This window comes from Mastigoproctus giganteus, chromosome 9, assembly GCF_048544385.1.
Source record: "Mastigoproctus giganteus isolate SK-2022 chromosome 9, ASM4854438v1, whole genome shotgun sequence".
NCBI classification, from domain to species: domain Eukaryota; kingdom Metazoa; phylum Arthropoda; class Arachnida; order Uropygi; family Thelyphonidae; genus Mastigoproctus; species Mastigoproctus giganteus.
Genome location: NC_143583.1, coordinates 32,039,188 through 32,056,038, shown reverse-complemented (window position 1 = coordinate 32,056,038; position 16,851 = coordinate 32,039,188). Strand labels below are relative to the sequence as shown.

The 16,851-nt window shown below is 38.1% G+C and overlaps 1 protein-coding gene across 1 annotated transcript in view; it reads right to left on the bottom strand.

The window, feature by feature from the left end:
- Window positions 1-5,042: 5,042 nt before the first annotated feature.
- Window positions 5,043-16,851, bottom strand: part of LOC150080135 (uncharacterized) — a 228,061-nt gene continuing 216,252 nt past the window's right edge. The window contains exon 10 of the mRNA XM_090380599.1: window positions 5,043-5,257. The gene's annotated coding sequence lies outside the window, so the exon portion shown is untranslated. The remainder of the gene's footprint in view (window positions 5,258-16,851) is intronic.

Genomic DNA, 16,851 nt, shown 5'->3' with positions numbered 1-16,851 from the left:
ACCCTGACTTCTAATCTCTCTTGACACAAGCACATTACAAATATTGTTTCCTCAGCAACTAAAAAACTTGGTTTTCTCTTTCGCTCACGGCATTACTTTTCTTCCAAACAGCTGTTCACTCTGTACAAATCGTAAATCCACCCTACTATGGAATACTGTTCCCACATCTGAGGTGGTACACCAAAACCTCTCTCAGGCTTCTTGATTCCATTCAGAAGAGGGCAGTTAGGTTAATTAATGATTCATCTCTAACAGAGTCTCTCCACTCGCTTTCTCATAGACGTACTGTTTCTGCTGCATGCCTCTTCTACAGATACTTCCATGGGCACTGTTCTTCTGAATTGGCCTCTATAATTCCCGCTCTCTCTTTCTAAACAGTCCGAACATGTGCCGCCACCAGCCAACATCCATTTACTGTCCAACTTCAAACTCACAGAACCAACTTTTCATCTTCCTTGTTTATTCATTCAACTGCCGTTTTCTGGAACAACCTTCCTTCATACGTATTTCCTATAAATTACAGTCTACAGAAGTTCAAGTCCAATGTCAACAAATATCGTCTTTCATCTTCTCAACCTCTAAACCAAGCACGGTACTAAGTACTATAGGTTCTAATACCTCTTTGTTTGGGGTTTACATAAAAAAAACCATGTCCTAGAAGTACCATGTTATATGACGGTTGCCTGCTGTATACTGAGAACACAAAACATAACATCCACTCAAAATGTTAAATATTGTGAAGAAAGAAACATTCATAACTTTTGAAAAAGCTTGAAAATGGAGGTGAATGATATTATTATAATCTAATATATATATATTAGAAATCGAAATTTTACTTACATATAAAAATATGAAAAATAGGTACAAAATATATACAATATAAGTATCGTTACATGTCTTGAGTAGTAATTACTTTTTCAAGGTGTGACAAAATTTTTCTGTGTTCTAAGTTATTGAAAGATAATTCACAAAAGATAAACAGTGGAGTGATAATGATAATAGATACTGATCCTTCTAATAGGTTAAAACCACACATTTTCTTTAGTTTCTGGCACAGATATTCCGATTGTGTCCCCGTGAGACAGTTTAAAAACAATGTTTTTAATGAATTGCAGTAAACACAGCAATTCACTAAAAATATTATGTTTGCTGCGAGATACCAGAATTACCTGTACCACCATAGAGTACACGACACTCACTGCATGCAAGACTATGATTTATGATTGTCTTTTTTTTTTTTTTTTGACAATATTTCTGAATATCTAACAGTTAAATGAAAACAATGATTGGGGAATATTAAAACTGACATCTGTGGCACTTGTTTTGGACTGGTGCACCCATGAATGGGTTATGTTTTCATTTCAGTTTAAAAACAACACACTACATACAGTAGAGCACTAAAAATCCGAACATCAATGATTGAAACGAGCCAGCATTTATTTATTTTTTTATGCTGGTGCCATAAAATAATTACAGTAAGCGCTGGTTATTGTGATAATGTTTGCAAATTGAATTTTGATTCTATTAAATAGCAATTCTAATAAGCAAAAATTAGAGGAATATTATCCACAGGGTATAAAAATAAAGATATAAAGCACAAACGTACACATTTATTACCTTACCAATTAACAAAATTAAATAATATGTGAAAATCAGAAGAAGAATATCACAGTTTAGCAAAATAAAAATCAATTTATGCTTACATACATTGCTTAATTAATATACATACAGTACTAACTAAACGTACACTTTGTAATCTGATATTTCACACACTTTGTAATCTGATATGGTTTATCAATGATTTTATTTCGAATGTCAAGAAGTATCGTGAACGAGAAGGCAATATGGGCAAGGTCTTGCTTATCCTAGACAATGCCCCATTACATCCTTCAGTGGAAGAATTAAACAAAACAGATGACAGATTCGAGGTCATGTTTCTTCCATCGAATGTTGCCACACTCCTCCAACCGATGATCAGGGAGTTACTGAGAAGTTGAAGAGAATCTACAAAAGACAAGTCTTCAGTTGTTTACTCTTAGCAGAAAGCAATGAAGAAAGCACTGTGACTTTTTCAAAAAAGCTCAGTCTCAAGAACAGCTGCTATGTATTAGCTGATGAGTGGGAATCACTCACTGCTCAGAATTTTAAAAATGCCTGGAAAAAACTGTGGCCTACCACAGAAGAAACCGTAGGAGATGAGCAGAATCAAACTGAAGATGAGAGACAAATACTGAATGAGATAGTCAACTAATTTCAGTCAATCCCTGGGTTTGAAGATTGAGATGAAGGTTATGCAAGTGCATGGATGGAAAATGATATTGATGCTACAGGGTTTCCTGTTTTAAATGAAAACGAAATTGTGAACGTAAAAAAAAACAGGAGCTCCTAAAAATGATACAGACAAAGACGACTATGAAGAAAATTACATCAACACTGGGTTTAGGCATGCTGAGGTATTCGCTGCGTTAGAGACTACAATGGCTTCGTACAAGCAACAAACTGAATGCTGTCGAACTCAACTATGCTTGCTGAAAAGAGTGAGAGAGCAAATAAACAAAGCTCAAAAATGGTGCAACAAAAATAAATAATTATTTTCGTTAAAGCCTATACATATTTGTTATTGTGGCTAAAAGTTCTATTTGTTTTCTTACCTATGAATAAAAATACGTAGTACAACTTAGTGATTTTATTTCTAAACTTTATAAAACTTTTTTTATAGTCTCCAGAACAGTATTTTTGATAAGTTTGAAAATCCGAACAAATTGGAAGTGTGAACTACCCCCAGGCCCAATTAGTTCGAATTATTGATGCTCTACTGTATTATTTTCTGAGGTTTGAAATGTCTTATCGAAGTTAATTTCAAACTTACACCCAATGTATTTAATATTTTGACATTAATATTCATATACTAGGAATTTTAGACAGAAACAAGGGAATTTATCAAACTATTTAAGTATAATTATGAAATTTTTATTATAATCAGGGGTTTATCTGAGAAAGAGCCAATCCATAAAGGTGCTTCGAAACATTAGTTAGATAACTAAAGATTCTCCTAGCTAAAGGCAGATTGATCAGTCTGACTTTAGGTAGGAAAATCATGGAGGCCACAATTAACAATGTAATACAGGATCATCCAAACAGGAATGGTTTTCCTCAAGGAAAAATGTAGTACAGATTTTGTAAAGGGAAAGTCAGTTTAACTAACCTGGTTAACTATTTTGACAGAATCACTCATGAGTTAGGTGCAGGAATTAACCTTGACTTTTTTTTTGGAATTTAGATGGCTATATAAGTTGGAATGGATTGGAATCACAACTAAAATCCTTAGCCGATTATGGGACAGCTATAGAACATGAGACGAAGGGTTAAAAGTGGGGCTGGGCCCCCCTCAGAGATTGGTGCATGGACTGCTATGGTTTTTGATTTTCTTAAATGAATGTTAATGAAAGAATATAGGGCATGGTGTCAAGGATAGGAGAGTGGTTAATGACTAGCATCAACCAGTGCTAGCTTAGAATGACTTAGGCTTCAGAGATGAACAAAAATTCGCAACTACGTTTAAGATTGCAAAATGCAAAGTTTTTAGATGTTGGAATATAATAACCCCAAAATGTAGTTGGAGTGAGGGGGGGGGTGGAATAAAAACCAGTTGAGGTAAAGGTATCTGGGAATACAATACAGCCAGACAGAGAGAGACATGAACTTCTCTGTGCAGTGCAGACAAGCAGCAAGAAGGGTCCAGAGTATCCTATAATGATTTATCAACAACTGCTTGTAGAAATAGGGAGATTATAATTCCACTGGCTGAGACAATTTTGAGACTGATCTTGGAATACAATGTGCCAAAGTATATAGGACACATCTAAAAAAAAAAAAATCAGTTCTTAAAAAGGTCCAAAACTGGGTAAGCACTTAGTGAGACTAGCTAAAGGAAACCCACATGAGAAGAGACACTGGATACTTGGACTATAGAGCATGGTAATTTGGTACCTTTGAGGGGATAGTAAAATGAATGAAGGAGAAATTTTCATGGTATTAAATGAGGCTAGAATCAAGGCATAAAAACTGAAACTAAGGGGTAAAATAATAGGTTGGATTATAAGTTCCCTTTAGCCAGTGAGTTGTAAATTACTGAAATGAGTTGAGACAAAGGTGCAGGGGATTTTCAAAGAATCACTACCCCACAGGAAGAGAGTGGCTGTGTTTTCAGTGTGTCAAAAGCTCACACACAACTGAACAAACAAATTTCTATCTCACCTTATTTTACTAGAAATTAATTTACTAAAGGAAAACAGACACTGATGATTTAATCACTTTATTTAAATATGTAAAAAATGAATGTGTAGCACAGTGGCAAAAGATAAAACTATTTTACCAACTTTAGTTATGTACATAATGTTCAGTGTAAAATGAATATGGATCAGTATGTAGTATGCAGAACATCACAGTTTTATTAACAGTTCATTATGATGAGAGGAAACTGCTGTTCTTTGCGAGGAGCAGATGAGTTAAACGAGTGTTATTTCATTTCATTCTATTTTTAGATGTATCTCATGATATGGCAACTCAAGTACCAAGCTTAGCAGTGGCTTCTCCATCACTGTATTACCAGGAAGGTATAGTTCCACGACAGGTTGAGTAAAGCAAGCACCCGTAAGCTCCACACTAAAAAGTACTTCTATCGCACATTCAAGGCACTTCAACACTCATTTTCTTTACAGTGTTTGCTTGATATCTTGAATTGGCTCACAAAATCACTCTGATAATTATAGTATTTTATGAATGAAATAAAATGAGCTATAGATGTTTCTTTTTATGCAAGTTGTCTCACATACTGTTTTCAATATTGCAGTCAGATGAATAGATAAATGATTCTGTACACATCAGCTTTACAATGTGTGCATGTATATATTATAAACAAGATTAATTACTGCATAAAAAATTCAGCACTTAATCTGTGATAATAGACTTGTCACAGAACAAGCTTTTTTAAAACTCTTTGCTTATTCACATTTGTACAGATCATTTTAGTAGTCAAAGTAAAATATCTTTTTGAGTAGTCCAACACATCTCTAAGTACGTAAAATGAACATGGAAGGTGGGCAAGAGATGGCTTAACATGGAAGTCACAATTAACAACAGAGTTCCCAATATTTCTTCTGAAGATCACTGGGTACAGAGTTGTGAAACAGTTCCTTGGCATCACTGGGAAAAGTGCACATTAGAATGGCATCTTCAGGCTTAAAGTGCAACTACCCTGTAAATAAAATTGAATCTCAATGTTTTTGGTAAGTAAAACAGTTTCAATAAAACTAATAAGTAACATATGGAGAAAAATACTGTACAGCATATTTTGCAATAAAAGTGTAAACAAAACAAAGCAAAAAAAAAAAAAAAAAAAGAAATGAAAACAGTAGCTGTAGACCTACACTGGAATTTTGCCTCACATTAACTGAATATCTGAATATTATATATATTGCATAATATATGTTAGATATTTACAATTCATTTATCAGAACAGCTGAACAAACAAGGCTGCTTTGATAAATGAATTATAAATATCCTAATACAGAATACCTAATAGAAAAATTAAATTAGCCATAAAAAACAGTGGCTTGCTTCTATATATTTAAATATATACACACAGTCAAGTCAAAACATTATGACTACCTACCTAATAGTGGGTATGTCATCCTCTTGCCACTAGTACAGCTGCCATACAGTAAGACACAGACTCTATAAGGCCTCTGAACATTGCAGGAGGTATTTTGTACCATGTTGTACAGATCATTTCCCTGTATACCCTGCAAATAAAATTCACAATAGGATTTCCTCCTATAGATTTTGGTCCTTGAGGTTGTCACAGACATTCTCTCAGATATGCCAGACAAGCTGTACTTGCTACCTGGGAGTCTAAAACGCTGATGGAACTGATATTCGGGTGACACTCGAGTCAAGTGGACCCAATTTCGGCGAAGTCCGGATGGTCTGTGACAGCCAAATCCTCTGCTTGCACCTTCACGATGGTGGGACTGTTAGTAATTCTGGGTATAACCTCCATGCACAAGTACATTGTGGGTGACCCCCCCCCAGGTGTGAACCAACGTAGGAAGGGGTCGAGGTGTGGTGCCCACACCACATGGAGGAACGCCACCCCTCTATGTTACCACGCAGTACTAGGTGGTAGATGACTCTCATCAACCGGTGAAATACCAGCACTTTGCTTATTGGAAGCTTGAAGTGGTGGTTTGTTTGTTTGTTTCATTTGGGAGCATTAGCAACTAAGGCCATATTGCTCCGGGATATGCGGTGGCCATTCCCTGACCTTTCCGCATCCTCCGTATTTGGTGGGCACGGGCTTGAACCCCGATATAATCAAGAAGCGTGTGCTACACACTGCTGCTCCTTCCCACCTGGCTAGGGAGGCGCGCTTCAAGTGGTGGAACCCATGTTTAGTCTCTAGAGTTAAGTTCTGGTCAACCCTTCCCTATCTCTTCCATCATGCAGTATGATTGATGACTTTTGCGGTTATGACGAACGTCGTGGCGAGATCCAATATTCCTTACATTTCGAGGGTACAGCTCTAAAACGGTGTTCACAGGCAGGCCGCTAGTTAGTACACCGGAACGAACCTATTGGTGACTCTCTAGGAGGCTTCCAGATCAGCTTGTGTATAATCTTGCTACCTCTACTCTGCCAGATAGTGACTGGAGGGAGTCCGAGAAGTGTGTATGCGGGGAGCACTGTCGAGGCCACGTTATGTCAAGGATCTGGGTATATTCTTACCACATGTATGCCATAACCAAAAGTTTCATTACTTCATACAGCATGTTCCACCCACTTTTTCTTACTACTGAATACACCATGAATTGTCAAACTAATAGAGCAAGCTTATCTGCGAAAAGATCTAAACCTCCCAAGCACTTCCTAATTCATTTCACAAATATACGTGGTCTCAATTCTAATCTCAATGATGTCCATTTCCACTTGCAGTCTGCCAAACCCCATGTACTTTTTGTGACAGAATCTCAGTTATCGGTTGATTCAACTACTGCTCATCTCAGATGCCCAAATTATTCGCTGTATGATTCCTTTCGCCTCAAAGGTTGTACTTGTGCATATGTCTGTTCTGATATTCCCTGTCAGAGACTTGGCAATTTGGAATCTCCTCTCTTTGATCTTCTCTGGCTTAAAATCTCTCTACCTCATTGTGTCAAATTCATCTGTTCTCCAAACTCCACTAATCACTTGGAGCTCTTTGACTTCCTCTCTTTGCAACTTGACTTTCTCCAGTCCAACTAGTGAGATACCACCTTCCTAACAGTGAGGTAATTTTCCTTGGTGATTTTAATGTTCACAACTCCACTGGCTTCCATTTTCTAGTCACACCGACCCAGCAGGTCGAGATGCTGAGGCTTTTGAAATTACTAATGACCTGGCACAGATTGTTCATTTACCTACAAGAATACTGGACAATCCTAATCATACAGCCAATATGCTTGATCTTTTTCTCACAAACAACCCTTCTAAGTACAAGGTCGAAGGGAGAGGTCCTTTAGGCACTTAAGATCACAACTTGGTGATTGTCTCTTCCCCAATGCAACCTTTATCTCATGGCTATTCCAAACCTCGTGTTGTTTGGCATTACAAGAATGCAAAATGGGATGACCTGCGAGACTTCTTTTCTTTGGTTGGATTACTGTTTCAAAACTTCTGATGTCAACGTTTCCTCAGATCGTGTCAGTGAAATTATCCTTGCAGGAATGGAATCCTTTATCCCACACTCCACTTTAAAATCTCGTCCTTTATCTAAACCTTGATTTTCCAATAAATGTGCTAAGGCTGTTCAAGAGAAGAATGTTGCATATTAATTGGCTTGTTTCTAATTCTTCAGTTTCATTTTCTGCCTACACCAAAGCTTGCAACAATTGTAAAGCAGTTATTAATCAATCCAAACTAGAGTTTGAACAGACTAAGAGTAGAAAACTTGCTTCTTGCCCTAATGGTAGCCAAACATTCTGGTCTCTTGCCAAAGCTATTGGCCGCAACTTTTGCCCACCTCTGTCCAAACCAGATGGTTCTGTTGTCACTTCAGCCAAGGATAAAGCTGACCTGTTAACATCCCATTTTTCTTCCAGCTCATGTATTAATGATCTTGGTAAAACACCTCCCACCATTCCCAACACACTCCATTAAATGCCTCCTGTGGTCTTCCGTCAAAAGGATATCAGAAGGATTTTGATGAATCTTGATGTTAAGAAAGCTCCAGGTCCTGATGGTATTTCTCCATTTGTTCTCAAAACCTGTGCTCCTGAACTTACTCCTATTCTTTGCCGCCTTTTTTCACTTTCTTATTCCAAAGATGTTTTTTCTTCTGCTTGGAAATTTGCTCATATCCAGCCAGTTCCTAAAAAGGGTGACAAATCCCTCCCATTCAATTATAGTCCCATTGCAATTACTTCTACTCTTTCTAAAGTAATGGAGAAATCAATTAACCGCCACCTCTTAAACTACCTAGAAACCTTCCGTCTGATCAACGATTGCCAGTATGGATTCCGTCAGTGTCGATCCACTGGTGATATTCTGGCTTATGTTACCCATTTATGGACTAATTCAATGGAAAGGTTCTGTGAAACACAAGTAGTTGCTCTTAACATCTCAAAGGCTTTTGATCGTGTTTGGCATAAAGGTCTTCTAAACAAGCTTCCATCTTATGGTTTACCAACTGTTTTTAGTAATTGGTTATCCAGTTTTTCTCTCTGATCGCTCACTGAGGGTGATGGTAGATGGCTCTATGTCTTCTAATTTCTCCACTAATGCCGGTGTCCCCCAAGGTTCAGTTCTTTCCCCCACTCTTTTCCTCTTGTATATTAATGACCTTCTTCCATTGACTGGAAATCCTATCCATAGTTTTGCCGATGATAGCACACTGCATTCCACTTTCCATTTTGAGAAACCTTGTCCTGCTCAATCAGCTTCAACTTTTCGAAAATCTGGTACCAATTCCTTAAATGCCGATCTTCAGGTAATTCTCCAGGGCAAAGATAACTTAGTTGATTTCAACCCTTCTAAATCTCAGTCTTGTCTTATATCTCGCAAAATGGATTCTTCTGCTCCTATGTTTATCTTTAGTGACACTCCGATTTGTAGGCAAAATGATATATCTCTTTTGGGGATTACCCTGACTTCTAATCTCTCTTGGCACAAGGACATTACAAATATTGCTTCCTCTGCATCTAAAAAACTTGGTTTTCTCTTTTGCTCTCGGCGTTACTTTTCTTCCAAACAGCTGCTCGCTCCGTCATCATCATCATCATCATCAGCCATTTTCAATCCACTGCAGGATGAAGGCCTCTCCAGCAACTTTCCAGTTCCTTCTGTTTTGAGCACTGGCCATCCATTTACTACTCAAAAACTCATGAATTTCATCTATCCATCTCCGCCTTTGTCTTCCAGGTTTTCTTCTAGCTCCTCTTGGGTACCATTCTGTTATTTTCTTAGTCCATCTGTCATCATGTCTTCGAGCTATGTGTCCTGCCCAAGACCATTTTAGTTCTTTAGTTTTGATAAGAATGTCCTTTACTTGAGTTTGCTGCCTAATCCATGTGTTTCTCTTCTTATCTAACAGTCTGATTCCCAATATAATTCGTTCCATTCTTCGCTGTGTAGTTCTTAGCTTCTCTTCCATTCTTTTGGTGAGTGCCCAAGTTTCACTTCCATAAGTCATGGTGGGGAGTATACATTGGTTCATTATTTTACGTTTCAGACAAACTGGGATATTGCTCTTCAGTATGTGACTATATTTCCTGAATGCTATCCATCCAAAATTTATTCTTCTCTTGACTTCCAGCCATTTATCATTATTACAGCTAATAACTTGTCCCAGATAAGTATATGACTCCACCTTTTCAATTACTGCTCCTTCAATCATTATTTCCCTTTCCGTGGCATACTTGTTCATCATTACTTTTGTTTTAGCCATATTCATCTTTAGTCCAAAATCCTTACTAACTGTGCATAACTGATTAAGATTTTCCTCTAATTCTTTGGGATCGTGGCTTATGACCACAATGTCATCTGCAAATCGTAAATGGTTTAGGTACTCTCCGTTCACATTGACTCCTTTCTGCGACCAGTCTAATCTTCTGAAAGCTTCCTCAAGGGCAGCAGTAAACAGCTTCGGAGATATTGTGTCTCCTTGTCGAACTCCTTTCTCGATTTTAAATTTGCTACTGTCTTTGTCTAGTCTAATAAAGGATGTAGCACTCTCATATATTTTCTTCAAAATCATAATATATGGAGTACCTATGCCTTGTCTTTCCAGTGCCCGAAACATTGCCTTATGCTGTATTGAGTCAAATGCCTTTTCATAATCCACAAATGCCAGGCATAATGGTGTTTTATATTCATTTGCTTTCTCCATTAGCTGTGATATTACGTGAAGGTGATCCATAGTTGAGAATCCTGTCCTAAAGCCAGCTTGCTCTTTCGGTTGATTCTCATCAAGTATTCTTTCTAATCTGTTAGTAATGACCCTTGTGAACAACTTGTAGATATGGGATAACAAGCTAATTGGTCTATAATTTCCAATTTCTGATTTATCTCCTTTCTTATGCAGCAAAACTATGATTGCATTATTAGCACTCTCATATATTTTCTTCAAAATCATAATATATGGAGTACCTATGCCTTGTCTTTCCAGTGCCCGAAACATTGCCTTATGCTGTATTGAGTCAAATGCCTTTTCATAATCCACAAATGCCAGGCATAATGGTGTTTTATATTCATTTGCTTTCTCCATTAGCTGTGATATTACGTGAAGGTGATCCATAGTTGAGAATCCTGTCCTAAAGCCAGCTTGCTCTTTCGGTTGATTCTCATCAAGTATTCTTTCTAATCTGTTAGTAATGACCCTTGTGAACAACTTGTAGATATGGGATAACAAGCTAATTGGTCTATAATTTCCAATTTCTGATTTATCTCCTTTCTTATGCAGCAAAACTATGATTGCATTATTCCACTGCTTAGGCATCACACCTTTTCTAATGCACTTTGTGAAGAGCCTTGCCAGTTTTTGTGTTATGTCTCTTCCTCCCAATTTTAACAACTCTACAGTAACTTCATCTTCCCCCGGGGCTTTCCGATTCTTCATTTTCTTCAATGCATGTTCTACCTCATCAGGAAGAATATCGGGTATGTCGTATGTGTTGCTACTTTGCAATCCATCTTCCCCACTGCTGGTATCATTCCCTCGCTCCTTGTATAATTCTCTATAGTAGTCTTCTGCTATTTGAATTATGCCTTCTCTGCTGTTTATAAGTACACCATCGCTATTCTTCAGTTTCAGTATCATTTGTCTTTCTGTATTACTGCTCATGGCTGCTGATTTAAATCCTTTGTTTTCCCTTAATGCTTGTTCTACTTTTCTTGTGTTAAATCTTCTTATGTCCTCTCTGAGTCTCTTTCTAATGGCTTTGCATAACTCAGTATACTCAATTTTCTCCCTGTCAGTGTTTTTCTTGCTCTTCATTTGTCGTCTTTGGTTCATCATGACAAGTGTTTCTTGGCTAATTTTTTCTTCTTTGGATTTCTGTTTCCCTATAGGTTTCTTGGGCTTTATCACTTTCAGAAAGTTGTAATATTCCTCGTCGATATCTTGGTCCTGAGCAGTCTGCAGAAGCTCAAACTTGTTCTTAAGTTCCAGTACATACTGCTTTTTCTCCTCCTCTGTTATTTCAAAGACCTTTGTATTATTTACTCGAGTCAGTTTTTTCCTTTCCTTTCCTACATCTATATCAAGTGTACATCTTACCATTCTGTGATCACTTCCAACATTTACCTTATTCAGGACGGTAACATTATTCACAATATATCTTCTGTTAGTGAGGATGAAGTCGATTTCATTAGTTGTTAATCCATTTGGACTCTTCCATGTCCACTTTCTGTTCACCCTTTTCTTGAAAAAAGTGTTCATTACTGACATTCCTTGAGATTCTGCAAATTCCACAAGTCTTTCACCTCTTTTATTTCTTTCACCAATTCCAAAATTTCCTATAGTTCCTCTTTCTGCGCTGTTTTGCCTTTTTCCAACCTTAGCATTGAAGTCCCCCATAATAATAGTGTAGTGGGTTTTCTGCTCATCTAGAAGACTCTCAATTTCAGTGTACATTTCTTCAACCTCTTCATCATCATGGCTCGATGTTGGTGCATAAATCATTATAATCTTTAGCTTGTACCTCTTAGAAATCTTGAGTATTAGTCTTGACACCCTTGGTGATGTACTTTTGAATTCCAAAATGTTGTTTTTAAAATCTTTATGGACCAGAAACCCAACTCCACCTTCACTCCTTTCACTGTTTCCATTGGTGTACAGCAGATTTCCACTTGATAAACTTATAAGTGATTCATTTCTTCTTCTTGTTTCAGCCAACTCCATATAAATCGCAAATCCGCCCTGCCATGGAATATTGTTCCCACATCTGTGGTGGTGCCCCCAAAACCTCTCTCAGGCTTCTTGATTCCATTCAGAAGAGGGCAGTTAGGTTAATTAATGATTCATCTCTAACAGAGTCTCTCCACTCGCTTTCTCATAGATGTACTGTTTCTGCTGCATGCCTCTTCTACAGATACTTCCCTGGGCACTGTTCTTCTGAATTGGCTTCTATAATTCCCACTCTCTCTTTCAAAACAGTCCACCAGCCAACATCCAGTTACTGTCCAACTTCAAACCCACAGAACCAACTTTTCATCTTCCTCATTTATTCATTCAACTGCCATTTTCTGGAACAACCTTCCTTCATACGTATTTCCTAAAAATTACAATCTACAGAAGTTCAAGTCCAATGTCAACAAATATCTTCTTTCGTCTTCTCAACCTCCAACCCAAGCACGGTACTAAGTACTATAGGTTCTAATACTTCTCGTGTTTGGGGTTCACATAAAAAAAAAAAAAAAAAGATCTGTGACAAACACCCGATTTTTTTCGATCGATATATTCCCAGAGATGTACTATGGGATTCATAACCAGCAAATTCGTCGACCAAGGTAGCATCTGAAAAGCGTATTCGTGTTGAACAAACCACTTTCAAACAATACTGGCAATGTGGCAGGGTGCATTATCCTGCCAAAACAAACCTGTATTATCCAGGAAGATAGTCATCATGAAGGAATGCATCTGATCAGCCACAATGGATAGGTAGTTTTTAACATTCAGAGTGCAGTCTAGAGTACAAGGGCTCCAAGAAGTTCCTAGGGAAAACATCTCCCATACCAAAACATTGCCTCTATTTGCCTGCTTCTGTTGAACCAGGGCATAAGACTGATTCCTCTCTGCAGTTTGCCTCCACATCCTTCTTCTCTGCCATCCACAGATCATAGCAGGAAAAGGGATTTATGGGAAAACACAACTCTTTTTCCAGTTGTTGATGGTCAATTGACACTGTAAGCATGGGTGCCATGAATGGATGAAAACTGGATGTTTCCAAGACCAAGATTCATTGTATTATGGTCTTAGAAACACTGCTAGTTGTCTGCTGGTTAAAGTCCGAGGTCAGCTGTTCCACTGTTTTCCATCATGAAGAAATTAGGAGCCAACTCAGCATTCTGATGGTCATCTATGACAGTTTGAGAGTAGGGTAGATGTCTTCAAAGGAATTAAAATGGAGGCCTATCTAGCTGTCCACAGCCCAGCTCAATGCCAGAGCTCACTCTTGTTCATCAGGAAATACAGCGGCAATCTTCAAGGCAGAATGCCCTGGCCCAACAGGAGCTAATTATTGTCAGTGACTCTATTGTCAGGAAAATGGGAAATATATTAATTATATATTATGCAAAAAGGATAGATGGAATAGGACCAGGGAATAGGAACAGTGTCCTATTCCCTGGTCCTACAGTGAACTACACAAAAATAAGTGAGCAGTCCAGTAATACTCCAATTACCATACCAACGGATGTTTCCTAAACAATAAAACCAAAAGTGATAGAAACCATGGAACCAAAATCACTGGCCACCACCGGAACAGACATCGACAAACATCATGATTTAGAAGATGGCATTTTAGAATTACATGCAACCGATTATATGAACATAACCTGACCTGTCTTTCCTAAAGAAGAGAAAGCAAAAATAGATCGATACCAGCAAGCTACAACTAAAAAACTGCAAGAATCGAAAACAACACATAAAACCACATAATGGAAAAAATCCTTCAATGGAATTGCGGAGGCTTTTGGAACACAAAAGATGATTTTCAGGGTCTAATCGATCGGTATGAACCAGATGGCATAGCCTGACAGGAAACTCTTCTAAATTCACAAGTGTGTCCTTCTGTCAAAAATTATACCATCTTTAGACAAGATAGGAGTATTGACATGCCAGCTCATGAAAGGGTGGCTATTATTGTCAGAAATAACATTCCATCCAAACATGTTTCTCTTCAGACTCCTTTTTTGAAGTAGTGGCAGTGAGCATTGTAATTGGTATCACCATTACAATAGCTTCTATATATCTCCCTCCTAATTTCACTTTCTCCTCAGATGACTTAGAAAACATAGTACATCAGCTGTCATCTCTGTTCTGCTTACTGGGTCACTTCAATGCTCATCATTTGTTATGGGGATCTCCAAAAATTGACAAAAGGGGTAAAATAATAGGATTGCTGCTTGATGCTCATAACCTTACTCTACTAAACACTGGTGAACCCACCTATGTCCATTTTTCTACAGGATCCATGATTGCAATAGACTTTTCAATCTGTTCTTCCTCCATATTAGCATTAGCAAAGGCAGAAGTTGCAAGAAAGCAATCTTATATAGAGTCAGCCAAAAAAAAAAAAAAAAAACCTTATTTCACCCATCCACTTGCTCCAAATGTTTGTCAAGTTCTGCCTTGAATCTATTTAAGCTATCGATTTCTACTACAACAGATGGAAGTTTGTTCCAGCAAAAAACCACCCGCTGGCTAAAGGCAAACTTCTGCACATCTATCCTACAACTGTCTTTCCTCAATTTCAATTTATGGCCTCTCAGGCGATTATTCTGAACAAGAGGAAGAATCTCATCAGCATTACACATGCTCAAACCATTCAAGGCTTTATACACCTCAATCAGATCACCTCGCAGGTGTCTAGTCTCCAGACACTGCAATTTGCAAAGCCTAAGCTTTTGTTCCATTCACTAATCTTGTTGCCCTTCTCTGTACTCATTCCAGCAGCTCTACATCCTTCTTGAAATGAGGCCTACAGACCTGTATGCAGTACTCAAGGTGTCGCCTGACCATTGCCTTATACAAGGGAATAATCACTTCCTTATCCCTGCTAGAAAAATTCCTGTATATCATTGACAAGACACCATGAGCTACTCTTGCAGCCCGTCTGCACTGCTCACAGAACTTCATATCTGCCTGCACAATTACCCCCAAGTCCTTTTCATTCTTTACCACTGTCAGTGTAATACCACAGAGTTGATATGTTGCTTTCCTTTGTATCATCTGAAAACTTGGACATTAAGCTTGATATACCATCATCAATATCATTTATAAATACAGAAAACAAAAATGGACCCAACACTGAACCCTGAGGGACTCTATTAATAACATTACTCCACAATGCAGTGTCCATTGATTACCACTCTCTATATTCTCCCTCTCAATCATTCCTTTATCCATAGCAGCAATTTGCCTCCAATGCCACACAGCTCCAATTTGTGCAGCAATCTTCCATGTGCAACAGTATCAAAAGCCTTTCTAAGATCCAAATATATAATATCAAAGTTATTCCCATCCAGTTCTTTTGTGACTGAATCATAGTATCCAACCAAATTGGTCAGGCAAGACTTCCCCTTAACAAAACCATGCTGTGTCTGAGCCATGACTGAATTCTTGTCAAGATGATCCTGCAGTGCTTTTTTAACCAGTGCCTCCATTAATTTTTCTGGAACAGAAGTTAAACTCACAGGTCTATAATTACTTGTGTCAGCCTTTGATCCTCCTTTGTGAATTGGGATCACATTTGCACTTCTCTAGTCAATGGGTACCTCCCCTGAGTCAAAAGAAGCTCTCATAATTATGGCTAAGGATTTGCTTACTTCCTTTGCTGCCTCCTTTAATATAACTGGATAGATCCCATCCACCCTGGGTGCCTTTTTTATGTTTATCCTCAACAATTTCTCCTCCACTTTCCTCTCAGTTATTACAAAATCACCTATCTCACTGCCAGAGTTTACTTCACCTCTGGCATTGCCCTTCCTGAATAACATCCTCATGTGTGAATGTAGATGCAAAATACTCTTTAGTTTGTTAGCCACCTGAACAGCATCCTCAACTGTTGAACCATCAATATACAGTGGACCAATCTTATTCATCCTTTCCTTTTAGAGTTTACATAAGTAAAGAACTCTTTTCTGTTTTTATTTGCATCCTTTGCCAAGGATTTCTCATAATCTGCCTTTGCCTGCCTAATCTCCTTTATGACTTGGTTACAGACCAGCCTAGACGCCTCCGTAGCCGGGTGGGCAGGGGCAGCAGTGTGTAGCGCACGCTTCTTGATTTGACTGGGATCCGAGCCCATGACCACAAAATACGGAGGATGCGGAAAGATCAGGCAATGACCACCACTTATCCCCGGAGCAATATGGCTTTAGTTGCTAATGCTCTTAAAAACCAAATAACAACAACAGACCAGCTTATAACTATCATAGGCTTCCATGTCACCCATTAATTTATATGTATCCCATGCATTTTTCTTCTCTGCCATATGTCTCATTAGTTCATCTGACATCCATTCGGCCTAAACCTTGAACAATATTTCTTATTTGGTATGTAAAGCCTAGTAGCTTCCAAGATAATTTCTTTGA